Source organism: Adiantum capillus-veneris, chromosome 14 (genome assembly GCF_014529385.1).
Source record: "Adiantum capillus-veneris isolate H3 chromosome 14, ASM1452938v2, whole genome shotgun sequence".
NCBI lineage: Eukaryota > Viridiplantae > Streptophyta > Polypodiopsida > Polypodiales > Pteridaceae > Adiantum > Adiantum capillus-veneris.
Window position 1 is genome coordinate 67,014,706 of NC_140944.1, and position 12,635 is coordinate 67,027,340.

The window sequence follows — 12,635 nt, forward strand, 5'->3', positions numbered from 1 at the left end:
AGCCTGCTCCTTGATGACTCCTAGCCTTCGTAGCTTCTGAGCTTTAGGTGTGGCCTCAGGCTTTAACTCAATCTTGTGTTAAACAACATCTACCCCACGCACGTCAGTGTAGTCTTTAGCAAAAACCCTAGGAAACTTCCTTAGCACACATTTGAAATCCTCTCTTTCATCCTTTGTAAGTGTTGTTGATAGCATACCTTCCAGCATCCCTTCATCTTGAACACCTTCGTTCTCTTGAGGACCTACCTCCTCCAAGCCTTGACAAGAGGTCTCTTGGTTGCTTGGCTTAAACCTTACCCCCATGACTTCGATGGAAGACTCCTCTTCAGTAATGCTGCCGCTACTTTCTTCTTCTGAAGTGCTATCGGTCCAACCTTCTTCCGTCTCACTTTGAGATGATTCTTCATGGAGCTCCTCTTGGCGTTGCTCCTTCATGTCAGAGACAACCTTCTTATGATTGTCATTCCTGCAAATTAATTTCCCACTCTCCCAATCCTGCAAAGCTCGCATTTTCATTAGCCATGGTCTTCCTAGGATAAATGGATAACCACTTCCCTTGGTCGACATAACATAAAAATCCACCGCTTTCTTAATGCCAAAGGCCTCTACAAAGACATTTTTACAAATGCCTACACACCTAGCCTTGCTATTGTTTGCCATCTTGACTTTGATTTCAGGTGTCTCATGGATGTGCATGCCTAGTCTTTGCATGAGTCCCTCTGTCATGATGCAAATTTGTGCACCCCCATCCACTAGACCTTTCCTAACCAATCTTCCTTTGATGTAACAGTCTAGCACCGGTGTAATGTCCTCATTCATTTCAGCTTGTGCAATTTTTACAACAGGCACACTCTCTTTTACCTTTCTCCTAGTGCTAACTGCCCTTGTTAAATCCCTCCTAACTTGTGGACATAATGCAAGAAATTGAGGCCATGAGATATCAGGACCCTTACCTCTCATGTCTTCCAACAGGTTGTATGGAGCCATTCCATGTCCAAGAGGAAAGTCTTGGAGGTTGATACGACGTCGAGTCCTCTTAGCTTCCTTGGTCTCCTTTGCCTTCTTTTCTCGTCCATGGTCACTTTGTGATGTAACTCCTTCTTTCTCCTTACCTTTCCCTCGGCCACGCTTAATGCCATTTGCTTCCATGTCAACCTCTCTTGAATTTGTCACCTCTACCACATGCACGTTTGGGTCTGGCAAAGGTGGAACTCCTTCCACTCCTTGTGGAGGTGGTCTTGCTCCATTTGTCCTTTGTATAAGCCGTGGTTGCTGACTAGTTCCTTCACCTGCATTTATCACTGGGTAATTCAAGTTAGGTCTCCCTGGCTCCCCACGGGGCCAAGGACAATTATACATCCCATGTCCAGACTCACCGCAATTCCAACATTGCAAGACTCTCCTAGGTCGTGGGTCTCGCTCTTCAGACTTCTTTGCTTGTCCCTTTGGACCTACAGCTTGTGCAAGGTGAATTGACAAGCTGCTTAAAGATTCATTTAACTTCTCAATCACTTCCGCCGTTACCTCAGGAAGCTCATTAGATGTTGATGCTTGTGACTGACCTTTGGGTCTAAGACCTTCTATTGGAACCTCCCCCCTTAAGCACTTGAGTTTCCTATATTTCTCAGCAGCCCTAGTTTCAGCTGCATCAAAGGTAGCAGGTGCACTCGCCTCAACTTTTACCTTAAGGTCAGGAAAGAGTCCGGCTATGAACCTCTCCTTCTTTAGAAATTCTGCACCATCACCAGGGTTAGCAACATTTCGTATCCATAGAGCCCAAAGACGTAGGAACTCTTGCTTGTACAAGTAGTAGTCATCTAAGTCTTTTTGCTTATGAGAAACAATGTCTTGCCATAATTTCTGAGTGTTTTGGGGATCAAAGAAGTATTTCTTGAAACGATTCAAAACTTCCGTGTAATTCCCTTTAACTTCCTCAGGCAAAGAGTCAAACCAAGTGCTAGCATCTTTCCTAAGGACCACCTCAAACATTTCTACACGTTCTTGATCAGTTACTATCCTCTTGATACGGCAAGACATCTTGAAATTCACTAGAAATAATTATGCATCCTCTCCAGGCTCTCCAAAGAAAAGAGGATATCCAGACATTTGGCGTTGGCTCTCCATTGAATTGATATCAAAGTGACGCGTTTTTGTTTTTTCTTTCTTTAAAAGATTTACACAATAATATTTTCTAAATTGCAATCTATTCTACAACAAAATAAAAATATTCACATCAAATGACCTATGATAATCAATAAGAGGTAGAATGACAGGGTTTGGTGACGCAAGAATTTCTCCTACTCTTTGGGCACCAAACATGAATACCATACGTTGTTGAAAATGGATTTTTTTACTAATTGCAATGTTCACTCTAATGTGTGGAGTGAAATGAAAGGGAAAAACCTGTATTCCTGGGCCATTATCCATGGTCTATGCATGACCTAATTCTTAAAACAAAACAAAAATATAGACGTCCAAACTAAGGTCGTACCTAATGAGAGGCAAAATAAAAGGATTTACTGATGCGTTTATCTCTACCAACCTAAGAGGACCTAAAATTCTACGAATTACTCGCTGAAATTGCAACTTAGTACTAACAATTATGTGTACCTTTTGCCTTGCAATGGGAATGAAGGGATCATACAAATTCTCGTGATTCATGCAAGCTACTTGATTATGCTAAAGGTTGAGCCTTCACAAAACATACACAAGCCTGTCCTCCGTGGGGGCACAAAAATTGAGGCGGTCCGGGGCGGGCAACAATAAGAGCAACCTCTAGACACCCTTCAAGGCTCCCGTGCTGCTCAATGGGGCTGGGGCACAACACAACACAAACCAAAACAACAAACCCACAGCCAAATCCCAACTACACAAGGGGCACCACCTAGTTTAAGAGCGAACTAGGACGCAAAAGAGGAGAATCGTTAGAGCAACCCACAAACAAGCAAGGAATTTACACTAATCCTAACACCAATGGATCACTCTCACACACTAAAACACGAGAGAGAGAGAGAGAGAGAGAGAGAGAGAGAGAGAGAGAGAGAGAGAGAGAGAGAGAGAGATGGTGTACAACTTAGCTTCAACTTTATCTTTTGCACAAAAAGGAACTTAGAGCTTGCGGAATCAAGTGACAAGATTTAGTTATAGCATCACTAGCACATTGTCTTAGGGTTATGGGAGCCCTCTCACCATCCACCCTCTTACAATGGTAGCCAAACAATAGCCAATGAATCACAAGCAACAAAACAACAACTTTCAATGAAACAAGTCACCTTATGAAGCTGAATGAGTTTGCCAAGCCAAATTGGAGGAGAAGCGTGAGCCTTTGGACATGAATTGCACCCAAAACTACCAATTCATTGATGTTGGGGTAGATACAACAATGGTAGGAAGAATATCTTCTACTCTCACTCACTCAAACTAGCTCAAGCTTCTCTATGCACCAAGGTGATGGTGTATAGAAAGATTACTCTCTCTTTACAACCAAGATAGAACTGGCGTGTGGTACGCTCAATCTAGTGTGCAATGGTACAGTGATGTCTTTTACAAGGAGGAATGGGTTCTATTTATAGGTTTTAGAAGCCTTGATTAGGTTTAAGCCTTATCAATTTTATTAGGAAAGATCAAGGATTATGAATTTTTATGAATTTCAAATGATAATGGGGTCTCTCTTTTCTGTTGAGTCACATGGATGTGGGCTCAAGTAAGAGAATTATTGATGTGGTGAAAGGAGAGAAACTTCCATGGGAGTGAGTGAATTTGTTTTACTTGTGCGGTTGCCTACTCCATATGTTGATAGTGTGGGTGCATTTTTACAAGAGAAGTTAGTTGTTAGTGGTAATAATCACTAGAATTGTTAGTGATACATTTACAATGGTTAGGATGAGTTGATTTGATGAAGGAAGAGGGGTGAATTAAAAGAGAATCATTGAGATGATGAAGCTTTGAAGAAGCTTGAACTCACCCTTGTGTAGATTGTGAAAAAAATGACCGCTGGTCTTCTTCTTCTTCTTCGCTTCTTTACGCCGCCGCCACGGTTGACCACCACGATGAAAAGAGGATTTGTTGATGGAAAATCCTCAATTTGCAGAAGTTATCATGGTTAAGATGCTGAATTTTAGATATTTTTAGGAGAGGTAAATGAAATTGTAACATAGAAGCAATAGAGAGAGACATGGAGAGGGTGTATGTATGTAGAGGTTCATAAAAGAACTATAGGGATGAGAGAGAAGGGTAATGGTGAAGAGGGTGGGAGAAGCCATGGAAATTGCAGGTTTGAGTGAGGGAAGGAGAGGGAGGGATGTGTAAGAGTGAGTAGGTGTGTGGAAGGGTGAGAGAAGACTAAGGGCTACTTGTGAGAAAAGTGGGCAGACTGGGGTCCACTCAAAAAATCATAGCTCACCGTTGGTAGCTTTAAAAATCATGAAAAAATTTGAGGTGATTATTCAGAGCGTGGGCTACATTTTCTCTTTTGACCACCGCTCCAAATTCGTAGTGGAGATAGGTGCCAAAATTCTCACCAAAAAGCCTGTTTTTATGCCTGCAAAAGTCTTTTAGTGGCCCCCTCCTTTGTTGAATTTGTACAATGCATCCAAGAGTGAGCCCCTCCTTTGTTATATTATAATACAAAGCATCCAAGTTGCCCTTGACCCATGCATGGAGGAGGATTATTGGTGAATAAAGAAATATATACATGGTGGGACTAGTGTATGGACTATTCACGGACTTTAGCTCAATGAGCACATGGTGTTAGAATAATGAGTAAAAATAATAATAAAAATATGGAGGAGTTATGGATATGGAAAGATATTGGAATCATATGATATGGTCCCTCCTTGAATTATTTTGGGTGAAAGAGGAAAAGGTATGCAAGTAAATAATATAATAAACGTAACCAATGAGTAGAAATCAATTTTTTGTTTTCACGAGGGTGAGGGTGAAAATGTGGGAGTGATTTGTATAAAGGAAAAATATGAGGTTAGAGTATGTACATATTGGCAAAAAATATAATTATGGTGTAAGAAGGTGTACATAGGTTTAATAAAACACACACCTAAGTAGAAATATTTAAATAAAATACCAAAATAATTATAAAAAATCCCTATATTTAGGCCATATATTCAATGAAATATTTACACACAAAGAGGCCATAATATACTTTTATTTTTTTATTTTTTTGGCTCAACTAGCCAAGTGACTAGCTAGCTGAGGGTTTTTAAGAAGATATGGGAAAAGCCCCCTAACTCACACATGCCTATGTACAGTGAAATGGTAGGGATAGCCATAGCGTTTGGGTGAATTTGGTAGGGTGGAGTAACTTACTATGGCAATTATGGAGAGCCGAAAAACGGCTATCACCAGTTTGTTGCGTTTGCAGAAATCTGATATGGTTGCTTCTTTGCCACCTCTTGAAGCACCTGTCAAACATGTTTGTGAAGGCTGTATTTTGGGTAAGATGCAGCGTTCTAAGTTTCCAAAGGATGGTTCAGTTCGGGCCACTCAGTTCGGGCCACATGTAGGTTGCAACTTGTGCATAGTGATGTTTGTGGGCCCATGCAAACTCCGTCCTTGGGCAATTACCTGTACTTTGTGACTTTGATTGATGATTACTCTAGGCATGCATGGGTATTTCTGCTTAAAGCGAAGTTCGAAGTTTTTATGTGCTTCAAACAATTTCTGCCTATGGCTGAAAATGTCTCGAAATGTACTATGGGCACCCTCCGTTCCGATCGAGGGGGGGAGTATATGTCTCATGAATTTAATGCATTTCTCGCTAGTCGTGGGATAAAACACCAATGTACAGTGCCTTATACACCTCAGCAAAATGGTGTTGCTGAGAGGAAAAATAGGTCACTGACGGAAATGGCACGATGTATGGTCAAAAGTCAAGCGTTACCGCATTCTTTTTGGCTTGAGGCCATCATTTGTGCCACTTATGTACTAAACAGGTGTCCTACGAAAGGTTTGCAGTCTATTACTCCATATGAAGCATGGCATGATAGAAAGCCTTCTATTGAGCACATGCGTGTTTTTGGCTATTTGGCATATGCTTTAGTGCCACAAGTGCAGCGCAGAAAATTGGATGATAAGGCTGTCAAATGTATTTTTGTTGGTTATAGTGCTGAAAGCAAAGGTTACAGGTTGTATCATCCGCAAACAAAACGTATTCTGGTTTCTCGGGATGTAGTGTTTGTGGAAGATTTTGTTCAGCCCTTGCTGTCATGTACTAGAGACAGTAATGTAAGCTCACAGGACATTTATGACACTTTGTTGCCTCTTTTCAGTGGTGAAAATACGAATGTAAGTTCCAATGAGGAAAATGTACAACCTATGGGGGTTTCTGAAAATGTTTTAGATCAGCCTATTACTGATGCAGATGTACATGATGTACTTGATTTGTCCCGAACCGCTATATCTATCATTCCTTTATCGTTGGCTATCTAAAGGAGGGAAGAAGAGGCATTGGCTATTCTTCAGGAAATGCTACAAGTTGGCTGCACACCCAATATAATTACATACAGGCAAAGAGGAAGCATCTGTAGATCAATTTTAGAAACAGGAGGAAATTAAACCAGGAAAACAGCCCCTACATTAGCAAGACGCATCCGCACAACTGATTGTGCGCATGAGTTGTGAAGAGATAAGATACTCTTCTACCTTATACACTTCTGGATTCTCTGATGGTTCGGGCTCTACCTACATACTTTGACCCCAACACCACAGCATGCAAAATGTTCAGGCTGAAACCCATCCGCAAGGCCCAAGTGACAATAGAGTAAAGCCAACACCTACACTTCTGGCTTCTCTGCTGCTTCCAGCTGTGCTACAGATTATGGCCGCAATAGCACATCGTCGAAACTGTTCAAGCTGCGCATCAAGTGGCACCAGGCATAGCGTCAAGAGCAAGACGACTAGCATGGGGGATTCAACGCAGGACATGAAGGCAACATTGCCGTGATTCACAACGCTAGAAAAGCACACTTAAAACCGTCATAAAACATCCATCACAAAGAGCTCGTAAACATGACTAAAGAGTAAGCAATAAGAAGTGTAAAGATTATAAACGAGCATTCAAATCGAGTAATGAGCATAACAATATCATAAAGAAGGTAGAGAATAACATCCAATGAAAACCTTCAGCCCTTTACAATACCTCACCTTGCTCGAAGTCCATGCTTTCAGCCTCTGCAGATTCATCACTACTAACGTACCACATCTCAGCATCAGCGTCAACAGGACTCGCAGCACACCGTTTAGAAGCCATCACCACAAAGTTTACAAACAAAAAAACTCTCAAGTTTGCATAGCAAGTTTACACAAAAAGAAGTAATCAGTTTCAACACTTATATAGAGGAGTTCTACATAATCATAGTCGCACAATACAATAAAAATTGGCTATTCATAGCATTCTGCAAATTCCCAATGTCGTCACTGGTACAACACTCAAAATAATCCAAAAAATCCTACATATCATCACCAATATGCTACTGCATTCAGTGCATTACAAATTTCGAGCCTTGCAGTTCTCACATCGGAGAGTACAACTTCACAAATTCCAAAACCATCCTGCTCTGCCCCACATGTGGCTGGACATGCAACAACACCATAAACTACAGTAACCACTACACTTGAAAGAGAAGGCTTCAGACCAGCAAGGCGAGTTGTATACAATACACATAGAGGGAGTGGACGCAGGCGCCCCTTGCGATAAACTGTTTCACCAACATGCTACTGCATTCAGTGCATTACAAATTCCGAGCCTTGTAGTTCTCAAATCGGAGAGTAGAACTTCACAAATTCCAAGAGCATCCTGCTCTGCCGCACATGTGGCTGGACATGCAACAAGACCATAAACTACAGTAACCACTACACTTGAAAGAGAAGGCTTCAGACCAGCAAGGCGAGTTGTACACAATACACATAGAGAGAGTGGGCACGGGCGCCCCTTGGGATGAAGTGTTTCAAGCATGCTGTCAAAACAAACTGACATGCTTCCAACCTTCCTGTACACGCGAAGTGACGCACTCCTCAGCACTCGAAGTGATGCCCTCCTCAGCATGCTCTGCATGGACTGCATCACACATTCACTGCGACGCATGGCATCTCCACATCCAAGCCTCATGCCACAGCATGACACACTTCTGAGCTTCCTGTGCACGAGAAGTGACGCCTTCCTCAGCACTCGAAGTGATGCCCTCCTCAGCGTGCTCTGCACCGACTCCATCACATTCACTGCGCCGCATGGCATCTCCACATCGAAGCCTCACGCCACAGCATCGCATTCAATGCGCTGCATGGCCTGCCACATCCAAGCTACAGCTCGCCAGCAAGAAAAGACAGAACTTTATGAAACCCTTCCTTTTCAAAACTCCACATGTCTTGCATCCCTTTACCTTGCATCTACGGTCCATTTTTTGCACCAAAAGATTCACCCACCCCACTATGGCCTCCTACAGGCCAATGAAAAAGAAATCAAATAAAAACAACAAAATAAAAGGACCCATTGATAAACTTAAACAAAAGAGCATTTAATTGAGTGCGTAAGAAAAGATAGGTTTACAAGACTAGAAACTAATAAAAAATAATAATGAAATAGATCTATATGAGGTCCTTAAATGAAAGCACTCTTTCACAAATAAAAATATTATTAAAAAAATCATTGAGTCAATACTTCACATCAGGATTCACAGGATCAAACTCCTATGAATGCACTCCTTAATTTCTTGTTCTTTAAGGCCTTTTTGAGCAGGCAAAAAGGACCCATTTAATATAGTAAATCCAAAAGGACATTTAAGGTTCACTGAAAACATTGAAAGTATACCTATAAAAGAAAAAAGAAAAAAATAACAAGGTAAAGAATCATGGTGGTCTGTTAAGGAAATGTAATGCAAAAGTAGATGAGATTTGTGTTTGTAGGATTTATTTTTTCACAACAAATATTTTGAAAGGTTGTAGAGAGAGTATATTATAAAGGAAGTGATAGATATATGGAAAAAGGCGACAAGTAGGTGTAGGTCAAGTTGTTTCAGTGCTAAACATGGAGAAGTTACTTGTTGACCGAACTTAGAAGTTTATTTTGTTATTTCTTTAGATAAATGGTATAGTGAACTATGTAAAGAAACCAATGTAATTATTTCAATATAGGTTGGGATTTTACAATTAATATTAACATTTAAATAATATCAAAGTATGATCAATATCAAATGACATTGATCATTGCATTATAGAAACATTTTCAAAGGAATGACGAGCCTAAGTAATTTTGTGTGAAAATTTAAGTTAACAATAATAATATTTTATAAAGATGGTACTAATTAATGACATTTTTTTTCTTGCAAAATTCTTTTACTCAAGTGCTATATGTGACATGTATATATGAGTTTCTCCTTTGAAATTTATTTATCAAATTGAGAATTTCTAAACCTAATCCTAATAATGATACATGTTACACTAAAGTAACAAAGGCGACATTTGCCTATTAAAACAAAAAAAAAAATCTCAATTGTAAAGAAGTTCTTTCATTTAAAGATAGTTTATACCTTTTTTGTAAAAAAAATTTACAATTTCTTTAAAATTTACAACTCTTTCATTCTTAGTTGTGAAGAAATTATTTCATTTGAGGACAATTTATAAATTTAGTTGTAAATTGTCTTCAATCAAAAAAAAATTACAACAAAAAAATATATATTAAAAAAAAAAGTTGCAAAGAAAATCATTAGGTTCTTAAATGAATGGACCCATTGAAACTAACAAGGTGAAGGATCACATTGGTATACTAAAATAATTTAATGAAATGGACACATGAGAGGCTCTTAAATTAAAGGGTTTTTATCAAATAAAATATAAAAAACAATTCAATCGATTGGCATATCAATTCTTTTAATGAAATGAAGCCCATGCTCTTAAATGAAGCCCAGGCTCTTAAATGAAAGGACATTTTTACAAACTAAAATAACCAAAAAAATGGTGGAAGAGGACGAAAAAGATTGTGCATGACCCAATTTTCAATGGTCCTCTTTAAAGAAATAGGTACACAAATGTCAACACCTTTCACAAAAGCCTAGAAATAAAATTAAAAAACAAGTTGATTGTACACGAGTTCCTCCATCCAATCGACTTGCATCCACGGTCCATAATTTGCACCAAAATGTTACCATATACGTGTGGTAGTGATGTGTGTGAACACACTAGGACTGTCGGGGCATTTTTTCCCTCTTTAGGAGGTTTTTTCCCCCGAGCATTGTATATACGCCCATCACTCTAGGGCTATCCATCTTTCCATTTGCATACTAAGTAACACACTCTCTATTGTGTGCCTTGAGCTTCCTTCGTCTTCTCGAAGCTGTGTGCGTTTCTCTGCAACCCTAATTCCAACAATTGGTATCAGAGTAGGTTGCGTCCTCCCGGGCTTAGTAGCCAGCTGCTCCAACACACGCCTGCTCACTTTCTCCGATTTCAGTGAGCTTTGGCAAGCATTCGCAGGTTGACAAAAATTTCGGGTAGACTCGTAGAGCTCAGTCTGCTCAGATTTCTGATTCGGGCTCATTTCGGCCTCCGTTTCCACTACAGGCAGGTTTGCACAAGCAATTTTGTCATTTTGTGCATAATTTTTGTCAGTTCCGTTTTCTGCATAATAGGTGCCTTATAGTCTTCTATGGTTTGTGCTATATAGCACGTGTTGTTCCCGCTCTGTTTCTCCTATTTTCGGGCAGTTTTCACATCAGGTGCAACATTTACCATGGCTGACAACAACACAAATGTGTTCAAGATGTTTGCTGCTGAGGATAGGTTGGATGGGGACAACTACCCTATGTGGGCTCATATGATGCAACATGTTCTTGTGTCAAAGGGCGTTTGGAACATTGTGCAGGGCATTGATGTACGTCCTGGTTCTGAGGATGTAGGCGATGTTGAGGATGTTGCAGGTCTGGCTGCTATTAGAGTTGTTTTGCCTACGGTAGAACAATTTCATTGGGATGTAAAGGATGCGCAGGCTCATGCATTGATTGCGTTGTCTGTGAAGCGCACCATTGTGCCTCACATTTGTTCAGCAAAATCTGCAAAACAGGCTTGGGATATTTTGGCTAATCTTTATGCAAGCCGCAATGAGGCTAAAATTGCTTTGCTGCATAAAGAAGTGGAGTCAAAGATTATGCATGAGGAAGATGATATGGACACTTTCCTTGCTAGTGTCAAGGATATCAATAAGTAACTTATTTCTGCAGGTGAAGTCATTTCAGACAGTTCCCTTGTGCAGACACTTATTGATGCCTTACCAGATTCTTACCAAACTTTTGCTAGTACTTGGAGACTTATGACCCAAGGAAATCCAGAAGTTGTCGAGTTTGATGCATTATGCACATTGCTGCTGCAAGAGTCTTTTTCCAAAAAAACAGGACTAGACAGCGTGCAGTTGAAAAGGCTTTTATTGCTCCTCAAAGAAAGGGTGGTAACAACAATGAAACCACTTCTTATGGTTCTGCTGCGAGTGGCAAAACTTCTGTTCCCAATGCTCCTGCTGGCAACACTTTGTCTGGCAATTCTGGTGATAAGGGCAAAAAGAAGATGCGTTGCCATTATTGTAAAGCTAATGATCACTTGATCAAGTCGTGTCCTAAGCTGAATGCCAAAGAGGCTAAGAAGAAAGAGGGTGGTTCCACTACAAATGCTGGTTCCACTACAAATGTAGCCATTGTTGAGTCTTCTGTAAAAGAAGATTGTAATGTTGATGTTGATGCAGAATGGGCTTTTAGTGCAAAGTGCACTTACAATCCTGCTGTCCATGATGCATGCTTGCCAGTTGCTGCAGATTCACATGTGTGGTATTTCGACAGTGGTGCTACAAAGCACATTACCTCACATCGTGAATTGTTCACCTCTCTTGAGTCTGTCCCTCATGGAAATTTAGTCACCTGTGCCAACAATGCCTCTTAGCCAGTTCAGGGAGTTGGAAAGATTGTGCTTACTGCTGCAAATGGCAGTTCCTTCACACTTGTTGATGCACTTTATGTACCTGGGATCAAGAAGAATCTCTTGTCTGTATCCGCACTTGCTAGACTTGGACTTGTGGTCAAAATTTGTGGATGACAGATGTACAGTTCATGATCTCAGTTTTGGTGATGAAATTGTTGCATCTGGGCTTTTGTGCCGTGGGCTGTATATGCTCACTTTGTATGACAAGTGTGGACAAAATTTTGCAAATGCTGTTGCAGATTCAAGGGCTATTTCAAATGCAAAACTTTGGCATCCGTTTTGGTCATCTGAATTTTTCCAGTTTGCTGCGTTTGCAGAAATCTGATATGGTTGCTTCTTTGCCGCCTCTTGAAGCACCTGTCAAACATGTTTGTGAAGGCTATATTTTGGGTAAGATGCAGCGTTCTAAGTTTCCAAGGGATGGTTCAATTCGGGCCACATGCAGGTTCCAGCTTGTGCATAGTGATGTTTTTGGGCCCATGCAAACTCCATCCTTGGGCAATTACCTTTACTTCGTGACTTTCATTGATGATTACTCCAGGCATGCATGGGTATTCCCGCTTAAAGCGAAGTCCGAAGTTTTTATGTGCTTCAAATAATTTCTGGCTATGGCTGAAAATGTATCAAAATGTACTATGGGCACCCTCCGTTCTGATCGAGTG